Source organism: Pleurodeles waltl, chromosome 5 (genome assembly GCF_031143425.1).
Source record: "Pleurodeles waltl isolate 20211129_DDA chromosome 5, aPleWal1.hap1.20221129, whole genome shotgun sequence".
Taxonomy (NCBI): domain Eukaryota; kingdom Metazoa; phylum Chordata; class Amphibia; order Caudata; family Salamandridae; genus Pleurodeles; species Pleurodeles waltl.
This window is the reverse complement of record NC_090444.1, coordinates 1,763,521,909-1,763,538,766: the sequence shown is the minus strand read 5'-3', so window position 1 is coordinate 1,763,538,766 and position 16,858 is coordinate 1,763,521,909. Positions and strand designations below refer to the sequence as shown.

The following is a 16,858-nucleotide window of genomic DNA, read 5'->3' as shown; positions in this document are numbered from 1 at the left end:
GTTATCTTACTTTATTTATTTATGTTACTGGGTGGCCGAGTTAATTTTTTTTATTTTATATTTCTTTTTTTATTGCCTGTATATACGATTTTTATAGTGCATATATTTATAGGTGGTGGAAAGGTGTGTCTTTCTTAAAATATTGTTCAGTAGATTGTATTGTATATTTATTTATATATTTTTAATATACATTCATTATTAATCTGGATTTTAGACTTTCTGTGAATTATCTTTTTATTCAGATTGGTATTTTAAATTTGCTTCGATAATATTTAGAGGAGAAATATTCATAAAATATGAGTGTTGGTGTTTTAGAGAGGTTAAATGGTATTGTTATATTGGGGGTCATTCTGACCTCGGCGGTAAAAGGCCCTTACCGCCGGTCAGAAGTCCGCCATTCTACTGCCGCGGCCGCGGTAGACCGCCACGGTCATTCTGACCACCAACTGTGAAACCGCCAAAAATCCGACATCCAAGGAAGGCCGCCACATCAGCGGGCCGCGGAAAACTGGAGATGAACAAACCTCCACCGTCACGCCAACACAAACAAGCCCATGCCATTCTGACCAACGAATCCACGCGGCGGTCTTTCAACCGCGGTATTCCATTGGCGGTACACACCGCCGCGGTCAAAATACACACCCAGCTCCAAAACACTGCCACATTGGACATTTTGAAATACGCACACCTGAGACACATACAAACAACGCTCCCACACATCCAATCAACTATAAAACACACACCCACATCACCCACAAACCCCCACTAGTTGGAAATCGGAGCGAAGGCGAGAGCGAGAGAGATAGAGATAGCGAGCACAGCAATAGAAAACCCCAACACACACAGGAACCCAACTTCATCACCCACACCACATCTACGCACACATCACCACATATCACCACGCACATCACCACAAACACCACCCCACACCTCATCCACACCACCCGATGGCACCCCAAAGACACCCAAGGTTTTCGGACCAAGAACTCCGGGTCATGGTGGAGGAAATCATGAGGGTTGAGCCCCAGCTCTTCGGCACACAGGTGCAGCACACCACCATAGCAAGGAAGGCTGAGCTATGGCAAAGGATCGTAGACAGGGTCAACGCTGTGGGACAGCATCCCAGAAATCGGGAAGATATCAGAAAGCGATGGAACGACCTACGGGGGAAGGTGCGCTCGATGATCTCCAGGCACAACATCGCTGTGCAGAAGACTGGCGGCGGACCCCCACCCACCCCACCCCAATTCACAGCATGGGAGCAAGAGGTGGTAAACATCCTGCATCCTGATGGCCTCGCTGGAGTACACGGAGGAATGGACTCTGGTAAGTCGAATCTCAACTACTTCACCCCCCCCAACCACCAGCATGCCAACCCCCCCCCTCCCCCACCCCCAATATCACCCCCCAGCACATAACCTCCCTGCCAATGTCTCACCAGCACAACCCACCCTAAACAACACCAACCCCTGAATGCCAACACAAACCATAGACAGCCACCACCAAAGCATGACCATTGCACATACCCATACACCCCCCCAAAACCCTCACAACACCTCCCACAAGGGAATGCCAGCACTGGGGGACAAGGGCACTCAAAATGCACGCCATGGCACACACAGAAACAATAACCATACTCCTTCACCCCTGCAGGGCCCGAACGCCAACACACCGCCACGGAGGGTCCAGAGATGTCCATCCCACCCCCAGAACAGGCCCCCAGCGAGGACAGCAGCTCTGTCGACCTAGAACCTGACGACCAGCCCGGACCATCGGGGACCTCTGGACAGTCGGTTCCCCACACACAGACACAGGCCACAGCAGACCCAAACCCCTCTGGGAACACCAGCACAGCTCCCACCCAGCGGGCCCATGCCTCTGTCTCACGGACGCGTCAATCAGCGGTGTGTCCGCCACTACAGGGCACCCAGGCTGACCCAACACCCCAACAACAACAGGGACCTGGGGGCAGTGGTAGTGGGCACACCGTCCAGGGGACAGAGGCCTGGGGAAACAGGGCAACTGGGAGGGCTGCTGTGCGACAGGGGGGGAGGACAGGCCCAGGGAACCGACTCTCCAAGAGGCCCTCACCACCATCATGGAAGCATACCATCACTCCCAGGAGACGATGGCGACGGTACTGGCCAGGTTCACCGAGATCCAGGCACAGCAGGAGGAACGGTACATGGGGTTCAGCAATGAACTCCGGGACATCGCTACCGCAATGGGGACCATAGTCCAGGCCCTCAACCGGATAGAAACCACATTGCGGGACCATGTGGCACCGCAAAGGGCCCCTGTCACTAGCCAGGAACAGCCTACCTCCTCCGCTGGCGCTAGTGGTCAGGAGGCCCCCACAGAATGACGGGCCACCAGAACCCCACCTCCTGCTGAAGAACAACCACCCCGCAAGAGGAACCTGAGATCTCAAAGGAAGACAGAGTAGGATGCCAAGACCCCCGCCAGCCTAATATCACCCCGGATGTCATTCCACTGTCCCACAGTGTCACCCTGTCCAACCTTGAACTGCCCCTGCTCCATCCTTCCACAGCCATATGAACAATGCACCTGTGCGACCGAGAACTGGACTCTGCCATGGACATAACTCCACCCTCACCCTTCACCGTTTTAATATCATGTACCAATATATAGCACTAAAAATAAATCACTCATTGCACATAAATCATTCTGGAGTCAGCCTGTATTAATTACAAATGTATAACACATTACTTATCAATAATGTTCTGTAATTTATGTGTGGACAACATACCGATGTCAATAAGCATTAGTCCATGGGCTAACCAAGCAGAAGTCACGCAGTGGGTCATACAGCACTGAAAAGGGAAGGGAAAAGTAAACTTCAGTTTAAAAGAACTGGGGGGAAATACACAAAGTAAAGATGCAGGGGGCATTCAGTAAATGTTAAATGGCGTGGGTGATTCCTACCTGTGTGCTACTGAAAATACTGTTGGATAACTCTGTCCCTGTTGTCTGGGTCGTCCTCTTTGTCTTCCTCCTCTTCACTCTCCGCAGGCTCCACAGCTGCTTCAACCCCACCATCTGGACCATCCTCCTGCAGGAAGGGCACCTGACGTCGCAATGCCAGATTGTGAAGCATACAGCAGGCCACGATGATCTGGCACACCTTCTTTGGTGAGTACATCAGGAATCCCCCTGTCATATGTAGGCACCTAAACCTGGCCTTCAGGAGGCTAAAGGTTCTTTCAATGATCCTCCTAGTTCGCCCATGGGCCTCATTGTACCGTTCCATGCCCTGGTCCGGGGATTCCTCACTGGGGTCAATAGCCAAGGCAGGTTGGGGTAACCAGAGTCACCAATTAGCCACACACGTTGTCTCTGTAGCTGTTCCATCACATAAGGGATGCTGCTATTTCGCATCACATACGCGTCATGCACTGACCCAGGGAACATGGCATTCACATGGGAGATGTACTGGTCAGCCAAACAGACCACCTGAACGTTCATCGAATGGTAACTTTTCCTGTTTCTGTACACCTGCTCATCGTCTTTTGGGGGTACTAAAGCCACATGGGTCCCATCAATGGCACCAATTATGTTGGGGATATGTCCAAGGGCATAAAAATCACCCTTCACAGTGGCCAAATCTACCTCCTCAGGGAATACAATGTAGCGCCGCATGTGTTTCGTCAGGGCAGACAACACTCTAGACAAGATTTTTGAAAACATAGGCTGAGACATTCCAGATGACATGGCCACTGTTGTCTGGAATGAGCCACTTGCCAGAAAATGGAGGACTGACAGAACCTGCACTAGAGGGGGAATTCCTGTGGGTTGGCGGATGGGGGACATCAGGGCTGGCTCCAGCTGGGCACACAATTCATGTATAGTGGCTCGGTCAAGTCGGTATCGTAGTATGATGTGGCGTTCTTCCATTGTCGACAGGTCCACCAGCGGTCGGTACACGCGAGGATTTATCCTTCTCCTCGCAAGTCCCAGCGGACGGTGCCTAGGAAGGACAACATGGAGCACAGAGTCAAGCAAGTCACAGGTACGTTCACCACTGCATGCAAAGCACACGATTATCTATGTATTGAAAGGCGTGTATGTGTGGCAATGCAAGGCCTAGGCCCGTGTGACGCAGTACAAATAATGCCATGTGGGCCCTTGAAATGGCGGCTGCCTGACCTGTGAAGTGGGACAATGGGATGTGAGGTCAATGCGCTGGCATGGCACACCGTGGCGGTAGGCGGTCGAAGACCGCTATACGAAGCCGCATTGGCTAACATTGAAGTCTATGGGTTTCAGGAGCCAATAATGAGGTGCGCCGGCGGTCGCGGTACGCACCGCCGCGGTACGCACCGCCGCAGGCGTGACCGCCATTTTCTATCTGCTTAATCACTCGAGACCTGATCTTCCACAGGAGAGGACCTATACTGCAAGTGCTGCTGTGACCTCGGTCTGGAAGTGACAATGGCTGCTGCGACGGGGGAAAGGGCCCCCGCCTTCAGTTCCGAAGAGTTGGAGAAGCTTGTGGACGGGGTCCTCCCCCAGTATGCGTTACTCTACGGTCCTCCAGACCAACAGGTAAGTACACTGGGTGCACATTGAATGGGCTATGCCTGTGTGGAGTGGGGTGGATGCTAAGTTGGTGGGGTGGGGGGCGAATGAGGAGTGCAACGCACGACAGATGAGAGCATGTGCCATATGGCAAGGTTGGGGAGGGGGGCCAATCGCATCTAACATGCAGGAATATGATGATTTCTCCTTCCCACCCTGTACATGTCAAATAGGTCAGCGCCCATCAGAAAGTGGACATATGGCGTGCCATCGCCAAGGAAGTCCGGGCCCTGGGGGTCCACGTCAGACGGGGCACCCACTGCCACAAGAGGTGGGAGGACATCCGCCGCGGGACCAGGAAGACCGCCGAGTCACTGCTGGGGATGGCCTCCCAACCTAGGAGGGGTGCCAGTCGTACCCTGACCCCCCTGATGTCCCGGATCCTGGCGGTGGCCTACCCTGATTTGGATGGGCGCTTGAGGACATCACAGCAGACACAAGGGGGTGAGTATCAGCACATTCTGCTATCTCTCTGCGCAGTGGAGGCGTCTGGGTGGGGGAGGAGGGTTGGGGGTGACATTAGGCCAGGGCGCTTTCTGTAGTGTAGTCCTCTCCTTTAGGCAAGGCCCTGTGCTCCCGGCCCCCACCTCTGTAGGGTGACAAGTACAGCTATCGATGGTCCAGCATCACACATGTGCGCCTTTGTCGTTGTCCTAGTCAGAAGTACTGAGTAGTGTACCCCGAATGCGCGGCTTAGTGCATGAGGCTCCTGTGTCTGTCCTCTCCGCCAACGGTGTTGACATTGCATGCACTCAACCTGGTCTTCGTTTTTCTCCCCCCACCCTTCTTCTTCGTCTTCTTGTGCATCTGTGCTTTAGCATCATCAGGCGGAGGAGATTTGGCATCGGAGCACGAGGGAGCTGCAGGTCACAAGGCCCCAGTGGGACCAGGAACAGACACCGAGGGCACCAGTGATCCGGAGGGCGAGGGGAGCACCACAACGGGGACCGGTGGTGACACCAGCGACAGCGACACGTCCTCGGATGGGAGCTCCCTAGCGGTGGCGGCAACATCCGGGCCCCCCGCCTCTACAGGTACAGCCGCCACCCAGCGCACCAGCCCCGCCCTCCCAGCAGCCCCTCAGACTACGCTCCATGCCCGCTCGCCCAGGAAGGCGGGCGTCTCCTTCGCCCCAGGCACCTCAGCCCCTGCCCCTGCTGCCCTCAGTGAGGTCATTGATCTCCTCAGGACACTCATTGTTGGGCAGACTACCCTTTTGAATGCCATCCAGGGGGTAGAAAGGGAGGTGCATCGGAGCAATGCCTACCTGGAGGGCATTCATTCGGGTCAGGCTGCCCATCAACGATCGTTCAATGCTCTGGCCTCAGCACTGACGGCAGCCATTGTCCCTGTTTCCAGCCTCCCTCTTCTGACTGCCTCCAGCCTGTCTCTGTCTCCTGTTCCTCAGCCTATCCCATCCACACCATCAGACCAGCCTGCACACACCTCAACACCCAAGGGCAGCTCATCCAGACACAAGCACCACAGAACCCACAAGCATTCACGCAAGCAACACCCAGATGCAGACATTCCAACAGTCACTACCACCTCTGTGTCCCCCTCCTCCTCGTCTCCCTCCTCCCTCCCTTCTCCCTCCCTGTGACGTCTACACTCACACCTGCATGCACACCACCATCAGCCAGTGCTTCCATCACCAGCACACCCTCCAGTCCAGTCCGCACACGTGCAGTCACCACCCCCACTACCATTTACACGTCCCCTGTGTCCTCTCCCACTGTGTCTGTCACCCCCTCTTCCAAGACACACAAACGCAGGCAGACACCCACCCAACAGCCATCCACCTCACTACAGCCTCCAGCACATGCACCTGCACCCAAAGACAGCACACCTGACTCTCCTACAACCACATCCTCTTCCTCCACTTCCATCTCCACTTCTCCTACCTTTTACCTTGGTCCTAAGAAAGTTTTCCTTGCTAATCTTGACCTCTTTCCCTCCACTGACCCACCCCCTCCATCTGCAAAGAGTCCCAAGAGCACCTCAGCCACCACCAGCCCAGCTTCGAGTGTCACTGTGGTGCATGGGTTCTGGAGCCCACCCTTTGCCAGCAGTGACACCTCAATCAGCAGCAAGGGGACAGCCAGCCCCCCACCAGGCAAGAAGACCAGGAAGCTAAAGGGCCGCCGTGAGAGGACTGACACGGCTGCCCCCAAGGAGCCAAGTTCGCCCACTTCACCAGCCACAACATCTAGGGGAGGCAAGGGCCCGAGAGCCCCATCTAAGGAGCGAAAGGGCAGCAGGGCGGAAAAGTCAGCCAGCAGGAGCGCGGAGCAGGAAGGGCCCACAAGCCCCATCCCGGGTGTTAGGAAGGACACCAAAGGGCCCAGGACTCCGTCACCGAAGGGTCCAGCAACAGCACGGTCGGAGGGCGAGTGAGCAGGGAGTCCAGGCCAGGTCTGGCTCCCTTGATCTACTGGACGAGCACCGCTGAAGAGGGCCCTGCCGTGCAGAAGAGCACCGCTGAACAGGGCCCCGCCGCGCAGAAGAGCACCGCTGAAGAGGGCCCCGCCGTGCAGAAGAGCACCGCTGAAGAGGGCCCCGCCGTGCAGAAGAGCACCACTGAAGAGGGCCCCACCGTGCAGAAGAGCACCGCTGAAGAGGGCCCCGCCGTGCAGAAGAGCACCGCTGAAGAGGGCCCCGCCGTGCAGAAGAGCACTGCTGAAGAGGCCCCCGCCGTGCAGAAGAGCACCGCTGAAGAGGGCCCTGCAGTGCAGAAGAGCACCGCGGAACAGGGCCCCGCCGTGCAGAAGAGCACCGCTGAAGAGGGCCCCGCCGTGCAGAAGAGCACCGCTGAACAGGGCCCCGCCATCTCAAGCACCGCTCCGCTGGGCCCTTCATCCCAAGCACCGCTCCGCTGGGCACCGCCGTCTCAAGCACCGCTCCGCTGGGCCCTTCATCCCAAGCACCGCTCCGCTGGGCACCGCCATCTCAAGCACCGCTCCGCTGGGCCCTTCATCCCAAGCACCGCTCCGCTGGGCACCGCCATCTCAAGCACCGCTCCGCTGGGCCCGCCATCTCAAGCACCGCTCCGCTGGGCACCGCCATCTCAAGCACCGCTCTGCTGGGCCCTTCATCCCAAGCACCGCTCCGCTGGGCCCCGCCGTCTCAAGCACCGCTCCGCTGGGCACCGCCATCTCAAGCACCGCTCCGCTGGGCCCTGCCGTCTCAAGCACCGCTCCGCTGGGCCCTTCATCTCAAGCACCGCTCCGCTGGGCCCTCCATCCCAAGCACCGCTCCGCTGGGCCCCGCCATCTCAAGAACCGCTCCGCTGGGCCCTTCATCCCAAGCACCGCTCCGCTGGGCCCCGCCGTCTCAAGCACCACTCCGCTGGGCCCCGCCATCTCAAGCACTGCTCCGCTGGGCCCTTCATCCCAAGCACCGCTCCGCTGGGCCCTTCATCCCAAGCACCGCTCCGCTGGGCCCCGCCGTCTCAAGCACCGCTCCGCTGGGACCTTCATCCCAAGCACCGCTCCGCTGGGCCCCGCCGTCTCAAGCACCGCTCCGCTGGGCACCGCCATCTCAAGCACCGCTCCGCTGGGCCCTTCATCCCAAGCACCGCTCCGCTGGGCCCCGCCGTCTCAAGCAACGCTCCGCTGGGCACCGCCATCTCAAGCACCGCTCCGCTCGGCCCTTCATCCCAAGCACCGCTTCGCTGGGCCCCGCCGTCTCAAGCAACACTCCGCTGAGCCCCGCCATCTCAAGCACCGCTCCGCTGGGCCCCGCCATCTCAAGCACTGCTCCGCTGGGCCCTTCATCCCAAGCACCGCTCCGTTGGGCCCTTCATCCCAAGCACCGCTCCGCTGGGCCCCGCCGTCTCAAGCACCGCTCCGCTGGGCCCCGCCATCTCAAGCACCGCTCCGCTGGGCCCTTCATCCCAAGCACCGCTCCGCTGGGCCCTTCATCCCAAGCACCGCTCCGCTGGGCCCCGCCGTCTCAAGCACCGCTCCGCTGGGCCCTTCATCCCAAGCACCGCTCCGCTGGGCCCTTCATCCCAAGCACCGCTCCGCTGGGCCCTGCCGTCTCAAGCACCGCTCCGCTGGGCCCTTCATCCCAAGCACCGCTCCGCTGGGCCCCGCCGTCTCAAGCACCGCTCCGCTGGGCACCGCCATCTCAAGCACCGCTCCGCTGGGCCCTCCATCCCAAGCACCGCTCCGCTGGGCCCTTCATCTCAAGCACCACTCCGCTGGGCCCTTCCTGTCAAGCACTGCTAACGGTTCACTGTGCCCACCATGCCTCCTCCTTGACCAGTGGAGACTGTAATCCACCTGATGGACTGTGGCTTTGCACTCCCCAGGATTGATCAGTGGGCAACCCACCCACTGTAGAGACTTGAGAGACTATGGCTTTGCACTCCCCAGGATGGCCGAGTGGGCAACCCACCCACTGTAGAGACTTGAGAGACTGTGGCTTTGCACTCCCCAGGATGGCCGAGTGGGCATGGTGGCCCCTTCGTGGATCTGGCGTCGTGGAATCATGTGGCTGTGGTGCCCCCCCCCTTCCCTTCCCCCTGAGGTGCCTGTCGTTTTTTCATCAGATGCCCCTGCAGTGTTCTCTCCAAAGGACTCAGGTCTCCTGTGTGGGCTTTGCCCTTGTGTTGCTACACTTTGGCCCACGGACACTTTGAATCTCGTTAGTTGTGCAGGACTTATTGCCTCGGTTTTTCGTATGCACTGGATATTGAATTTGGATTTTTGAGTTGTTATTGCTATTTGACCGTGACTTATCAGTGGTTTTTATTTCCCATAAATTTCGAGTCACTATTTAATTATGTCCTTGTTTTCTTTACGGGGGTTTGGGTGGTTTCACTGTGACTTGTTGCTCTGCATTGGTGTGTACATGGTTTGGGGGGGTGGGTGTATCGCGTATGTGTGTGCACGTGACCTTTCGTCCTCCCCCCTCCCCTGTGTCGTAGGTGCAGTACTCACCGTTGTCGTCTGCGCCGGCGTTCGTACTCGTGGTAGATGAGCAGGTAGACGAGAGCAGGTAGGATGTTTAATTCAGGTTCCATGCTGTCCTCCTTCCTCGTGGAGTGCGTAGAGGTGCGCGTTTTCCCGTTCGTAGTCTGTTTCCGCCGTGTTTTTATCGGCGGTGCTCCCGCCCCGGAAAAGGTGGCGGATTGGCCGGTCATGATAGTGTGGGCGGAACATTGTCTGCCGCCTGGCTGTTGGCGGTGACCGCCGCGCTGTTTGTCGGTCCCGCCGTGGCGGTCGGAGTGTTAATGTGGCGGGCTGTGTTGGCGGTTCCCGCCAGGGTCAGAATTCCATTTTTTGGACCGCCGGCCTGTTGGCGGGTTGGCTGCCGCTTTATCACCGACTGCCAGGGTTAGAATAACCCCCATAGTGTGTGTTTTTGAAAGTAGGGTTCTAAAGTAGAGTTGTCATTGAGTCTAGATATGGTAGGTCTGACTTGTTAGTAAAATGTGTTAGGAGTTCATGTAGTTGTTTAGCTTGTTTGGAAATGTTTGGTTTGAGTTGGGTTAAGGCCTGTTCTGTTGTAAGCTCCTGGTAGCTTTGTTCATTTTTAGTTTTAGGAACTGGTAGAATGTAGAGTTGTTTCTTCCAACTGTTCCCTGGAAGAAATTGTGCAACCCTTCCACTGCATTATTCGTCTTTGCTTCTTGGAACATGGTACTGTCATAGAGATTCCCCCATGGAATGTTATACTTGGGTTGGCTTTGATTAGTTCATGCGACCAACCCAAGTATCTTCAAAATAATCAGCTTTTATATTTTACGTGCAAATTCTAGGTTAGTTGCGTGTTCCAGTGATTCTTAAACGGTGGTCTGTTGACCCTCGAGGGCCACAACACCTTCTCAGGGGGTCTGTGGCTACTTAGAAAATTTTAATTAATAATAGATTGTTAAAGTGTATGTAAATAAAAAGCAAAATGTAAAAAATAAAATTTTAAAAAGCTAAGTAAATGCGAAGGAATTTACAATTGGAGGCTAAAAAGTAAGTTGGTGTCATCAGAATGAACAGTGGGAGCAGTACAAGTGCATGAAACTAAATGTAATATGGCTGATGGGTGGCCTCAGTTGAATTTAGAGTAGCCCGGTGTTTCCATTTAAATGAAATTTTTTATTATTTTATATTTGTGAATTAAATAAAATATTTCAGCATTTATGTATTTATTTGTTTGACAAATGCTCGTTTCTCTATTTGTGTGTATTGATTTGCAATTCAAATCAGCAAAATTGCTTAAGGTGGGGTCCACATCTTCCAGTGATGACTCGGTGAGGGTCCCCAGACTCCAAAAATGATCCATGGAGGGTCCGCAGATTTCAGTAATGATTAAATTGGGGTCCTCAGAAGTCAAAAGGTTAAGAATGACTGCTATGCTCAAGTTCGGTTTTCAGGTTTTTGTAGCTGCCTCCATATGATCTGGTTAGCACGACAGTTGATTTCCTGAGCTGCAGTGTGTGGGTAGATTTTGAGTGTGGGTGAAATCATTGCCTGATTAAAACCTAGCCGAGTTTTGGTGGAGTATAGTTGTTTATTTGTCATTTTATGTGTTAATATTTCATTGTAGGTTACACTTAGTTTATTAGGTAAACATGCACACACTAATGGGATGTTTGTGTTTTTATACTGGTTATTCAGATATATACATACCCCATACACTGGCTGGTGGGCTGGTGACTGTGCAGCTGGCAAATCAATGGGGGTTTTTAAAATAGGAGACCAAAAAACCAAAAGTACACAGTTCCAGCCAATAGACTAGTACAAATGTATACAGTAAGTAATAGAGTCTATGAGTCACCGGGTGGATAACCTACCCCTGTGTAGGAAAGTACCATCTTGCCTGGCATGTTACCCCCATATTTCACTGTATATATGTTGTTTTAGTGTATGTGTCACTGGGACCCTGCCAGCCAGGGCCCCAGTGCTCATAAGTGTGCCCTATATGTGTTACCTGTGTTATGACTAACTGTCTCACTGAGGCTCTGCTAATCAGAACCTCAGTGGTTATGCTCTCTCACTTCTTTCTAAATTGTCACTAACAGGCTAGTGACCAATTTTACCAATTCACATTGGCATACTGGAACACCCTTATAATTCCCTAGTATATGGTACTGAGGTACACTACCTATGTGTAGCTTCACAATGGTAACTCCGAATATGGCAACGTAACATGTCTATGATCATGGAATTGCCCCCTCTATGCCATCCTGGCATTGTTGGCACAATCCCATGATCCCACGGGTCTCTAGCACAGACCCGGGTACTGCCAAACTGCCTTTTCAGGGGTTTCACTGCAGCTGCTGCTGCTGCCAACCCCTCAGACAGGTTTCTGCCCTCCTGGGGTCCAGCCAGGCTTGGCCCAGGAAGGCAGAACAAAGGACTTCCTCAGAGAGAGGGTGTTACACCCTCTCCCTTTGGAAAAAGGTGTTAAGGAAGGGGAGGAGTAGCCTCCCCCAGCCTCTGAAAATGCTTTCATGGGCACAGATGGTGCCCATTTCTGCATAAGCCAGTCTACACCGGTTCAGGGACCCCTCAGCCCTGCTCTGGCGCGAAACTGGACAAAGGAAAGGGGAGTGACCACTCCCCTGACCTGCACCTCCCCTGGGAGGTGCCCAGAGCTCCTCCAGTGTGCTCCAGACCTCTGCCATCTTGGAAACAGAGGTGCTGCTGGCACACTGGACTGCTCTGAGTGGCCAGGGCCAGCAGGTGACGTCAGAGACTCCTTCTGATAGGCTCCTTCAGGTGTTGCTAGCCTATCTTCTCTCCTAAGTAGTCAAACCCTCTTTTTTGTCTATTTAGGGTCTCTGCTTTGGGGATTTCCTTAGATAACGAATGCAAGAGCTCATCCGAGTTCCTCTGCATCTCTCTCTTCACCTTCTGCCAAGGAATCGACTGCTGACCGCGCTGGAAGCCTGCAAAACTGCAACAAAGTAGCAACGACGACTACTGCGACACTGTAACGCTGATCCAGCCGCCTTCTCGACTGTTTTCCTGGTGGTGCATGCTGTGGGGGTAGTCTGCCTCCTCTCTGCACTAGAAACTCCGAAGAAATCTCCCGTGGGTCGACGGAATCTTCCCCCTGCAACTGCAGGCACCAAAGAACTGCATCACCGGTCTTCTGGGTCTCCTCTCAGCATGACGAGCGAAGTCCCTTGAACTCAGCAACTCTGTCCAAGTGACTCCCACAGTCCAGTGACTCTTCAGTCCAAGTTTGGTGGAAGTAAGTCCTTGCCTCCCCACGCCAGACTGCATTGCTGGGAACCGCGTGTTTTGCAGCTACTCCGGCTCCTGTGCACTTCACGAAGATTTTCTTTGTGCACATCCAAGCCTGGGTCCACGGCACTCTAACCTGCATTGCACGACCTCCTGAGTTGTCCTCCGGCGGCGTGGGACTCTCTTGTGCAACTTCGGGTGAGCACCGTTTCACTCCACTTTGTAGTGCCTGTCCCGGCACGTCTGCGGGTGCTGCCTGCTTTTGTGAGGGCTCCTTGTCTTGCTGGGTGCCCCCTCTGTCCCCTGACGCAATTGGCAACATCCTGGTCCCTCCTGGGCCACAGCAGCACCCAAAAACCCTAACCGCGAGCTTTGCAGCTAGCAAGGCTTGTTTACGGTCTTTCCGCAGGAAAACACTTCTGCACAACTCTCCACGGCATGGGACATCCATCCTCCAAATGGGAAGTTTCTAGCCCTTGTCGTTCTTGCAGAATCCTCAGCATCTACTGTCCAGTAGCAGCTTCTTTGCACCCACAGCTGACATTTCCTGGGCATCTGCCCACTCTCGACTTGATCGTGACTTTTGGACTTGGTCCCCTTGTTCCACAGGTACTCTCGTCTGGAAATCCATTGTTGTTGCATTGCTGGTTTTGGTCTTTCCTGCAGAATTCCCCTATCACGACTTCTGTGCTCTTTGGGGAACTTTAGTGCACTTTGCACTCACTTTTCAGGGTCTTGGGGTGGGCTATTTCTCTAACCCTCACTGTTTTCTTACAGTCCCAGCGACCCTCTACAAGGTTACATAGGTTTGGGGTCCATTCGTGGTTCGCATTCCACTTTTGGAGTATATGGTTTGTGTTGCCCCTATCCCTATGTGCCCCCATTGCATCCTATTGTAACTATACATTGTTTGCACTGTTTTCTAATACTATACTGCATATTTTTGGTATTGTGTACATATATCTTGTGTATATTTGCTATCCTCATACTGAGGGTACTCACTGAGATACTTTTGGCATATTGTCATAAAAATAAAGTACTATTATTTTTAGTATATCTGTGTATTGTGTTTTCTTATGATATTGTGCATATGACACTAGTGGTACTGTAGGAGCTTCACTCGTCTCCTAGTTCAGCCTAAGCTGCTCTGCTAAGCTACCATTATCTATCAGCCTAAGCTGCTAGACACCCTATACACTAATAAGGGATACCTGGGCCTGGTGCAAGGTGTAAGTACCCCTTGGTACTCACTACAAGCCAGTCCAGCCTCTTACACCCTGCTCCGCGTTTTCTGGGACGCGCAGCAGGGGTAGGTTATCCACCCGGTGGCCACACGAGCGGGTTGACTATACAAGCGTGGACCACTGATGCTTATCGCTATCCCGATGGGACCCATCCTTTAATACAAGGAGGGTTTTTGTGGTATGAAGAAATCCTGTATTGGGTTATAACATGTGGATTAGGTACGTTTTTTGGTCCTGACGAATCGGACCGATCTTAACAGACATTTTTTGCGAGAAACATGTTGACCCTGAAGATAGAAGTAGAGTTAGTTCTGTACTGTAACTCTCCACATTCCCCCAATTCAGGGACTGACAGTTTTTTTGTTTCTGAGGGTGGACTAGACATTACTTCTAATCCTTACCCACACTCTGTTTTTAATCATGACAGGGGTCTGGGTTGATTAAATACGATATTTCCAGACCTCTAGCCATTTTTATTTTCACATACCCATATACCAATCCCACATACTAGAACTCAAATACTGACATTCTTTACACTTAAAAGATCTCCGGCAAAGAGCCCGATGATGAAGCATGTCACCATTTGGTGAGTGAAGGCTCTTGTTCTGATAAGAGCAGACTCATAGACTCTATTACTTACTGTATACATTTGTACTAGTCTATTGGCTGGAACTGTGTACTTTTGGTTTTTTGGTATTATGATGGGAGTACCGTACACAGGACCAACTTTTCTCTAAACACTCCTGACATATTAGCCCTTCTTTGTTTGTATTCGATTTAAAATAGGAGAACCAGCCTGTTCTGTAATCTCCAAATGTCCTTATTCAAACAAAAAATGGCTCCGACGCTCTTGGAAGTGAACTCACTGAAGTTTTATTAACAGTCCACCACACATTACGTTGAGATAAGGTTAGTAAATTATTATTGGTAACATAAATGATTATTTTTATGATTGTTATTGTGGTTGTCATATAGTAAAAAGGTGCCTTTTTCTGTGTGGTTGATAAGTATTGCAGTATGTCTATATATTCAAATGTGTTGTCCTACTAGTGTTTCCCTGCCTGTTGTACTTTTTCTGACAATTAGGGTCTCATTATGAACCTGGCGGTCATTAGACCACCAGGGCCACGGATGGCAGCTAGACCGCTGGCAATGTGGCAGTCCAACTGCCATATTAGGACTGCGTCTGACCACCGGCACTGCCACGTTGCCACCAGCCGACAGTGTGGCGGTGTCAGATATCATAATCCACCAGAGTAGCGCTGCCCTCTGGATTACGAGTCCCCTCTCTGCCAGCAGTTGCATGACGGTTCCACCGCCATGCAACGGCTGGCGGAGACGGAGATACGGGGGCCCGATGGGGGCCCCTGCATTGCCCATGCATAGCAGCCCCCCAGGGCCAGCCCTGTCGTGCTTTTCACTGCCTGAAAAGCGCAGCATTGCTACCGGCTCGAATGCGAGCCGGCGTCAATGGTGTGATGCCGCCAAGTTCAAAATCAGACCCTTAGGGGTTTGTTTTATTTTACTTTTTTAATTTGTTGAAACATTATTGTAACTTTAGTTTTAGTTTTGTGCATTGGTTAGTATACTTACTTTCGAGTTGGTCTGTTTTTTAAATTCGAGCAATTCCATGACTATGGCTTTATTTTTTTTCCTTGAAACGTTTTTTCTTTTTGTAAAGGATGCACCTGTAATTTCAAGAAATAAACATGTAGTACAGTTTTAATGATTTGTTATCTATAATGTTAGTTTTTTATAATTTTGTAAGCTTTTACTGATTGTCAAACTTACTTTACTTGTGTTATTTAGTGGTGCGTTGAAGTGTTGCAGTCTTCCTTTGTTGGTGTACAGTCTGGTATAGTGTCCTGCTGTAATTCTTTTTTAGGAAGCATTTTCTTGTGCATTTTCGTGACCTTTTTATACTGTTTGTTAACTGCAAAAGCATTCCTATTTCTTAAATGTTTTTACGTTTGATTTAATTTGATTGGTTGGGTGGAGACTAGTTTCAATTTTCTTTTACACCATTTATGGTAAACACTAGATATTGTTTTTGGGATACATTTATATTTATCTTAATTTAAGTTTTACATATTTTCATATGGTGTATAACTTTCATGTTTCTGTGTTTTATTTAGGATTATGTCAATTTTCCAGTGTTGGATATTTTGGTTTTCATGATTTTTGTTATGTTTCCTTAGTTTTCATGTATGAGCAATATTTGCTATTTAGATATTTTTTTCAGCCATATTTTTCTCAGCAACATCTTTGTGTTAACTGGTAAAGCATAGCGTTATAAATATTTCTATTTTGGATAGTTTAGGGGTTGACAATGTATATTCTGTTTGTATAGATGCAAACCAAGGAGATTATAAATGACAGACATGCAGTGATACTTGCAATTTTTTACTAAATCCCTACCAGCTAATTTGCTGACAAAATATGACATAATTATTGTACCATTTGAGAAAATGCGTTTGTGATAAAGTAGCTGTTTATTGTTAGTATGACTTAAGGATGCCAATTTGTAACGATTTTATTAGTAATTCTTCCAGGATGCACTCTGACTTAAGGAATGTGATTATGGGGGTCATTCCGACCCTGGTGGTAAAAACCGCCAGGGCCGCGAACGACGGAAAGCACCGCCAACAGGCTGGCGGTGCTTCCTGGGCCATTCTGACCGCGGCGGTAAAGCCGCGGTCAGAAAACCGGGTCCGGCGGTTTCCCGCCGGATTAACCCCGGTTGGCCCAATCCGCCATGGCGGCGCTGCAATCAGCGCCGCCATGGGGATTCTGACCCCCTTCCCGCCAGCCTGTTTCTGG

General features: G+C 52.0%; 1 protein-coding gene across 2 annotated transcripts in view; it reads right to left on the bottom strand.

The window, feature by feature from the left end:
• Positions 1–16,858, bottom strand: part of RP1L1 (RP1 like 1) — a 400,448-nt gene that overhangs the window by 60,549 nt on the left and 323,041 nt on the right. The gene's annotated exons all lie outside the window — the stretch shown is intronic.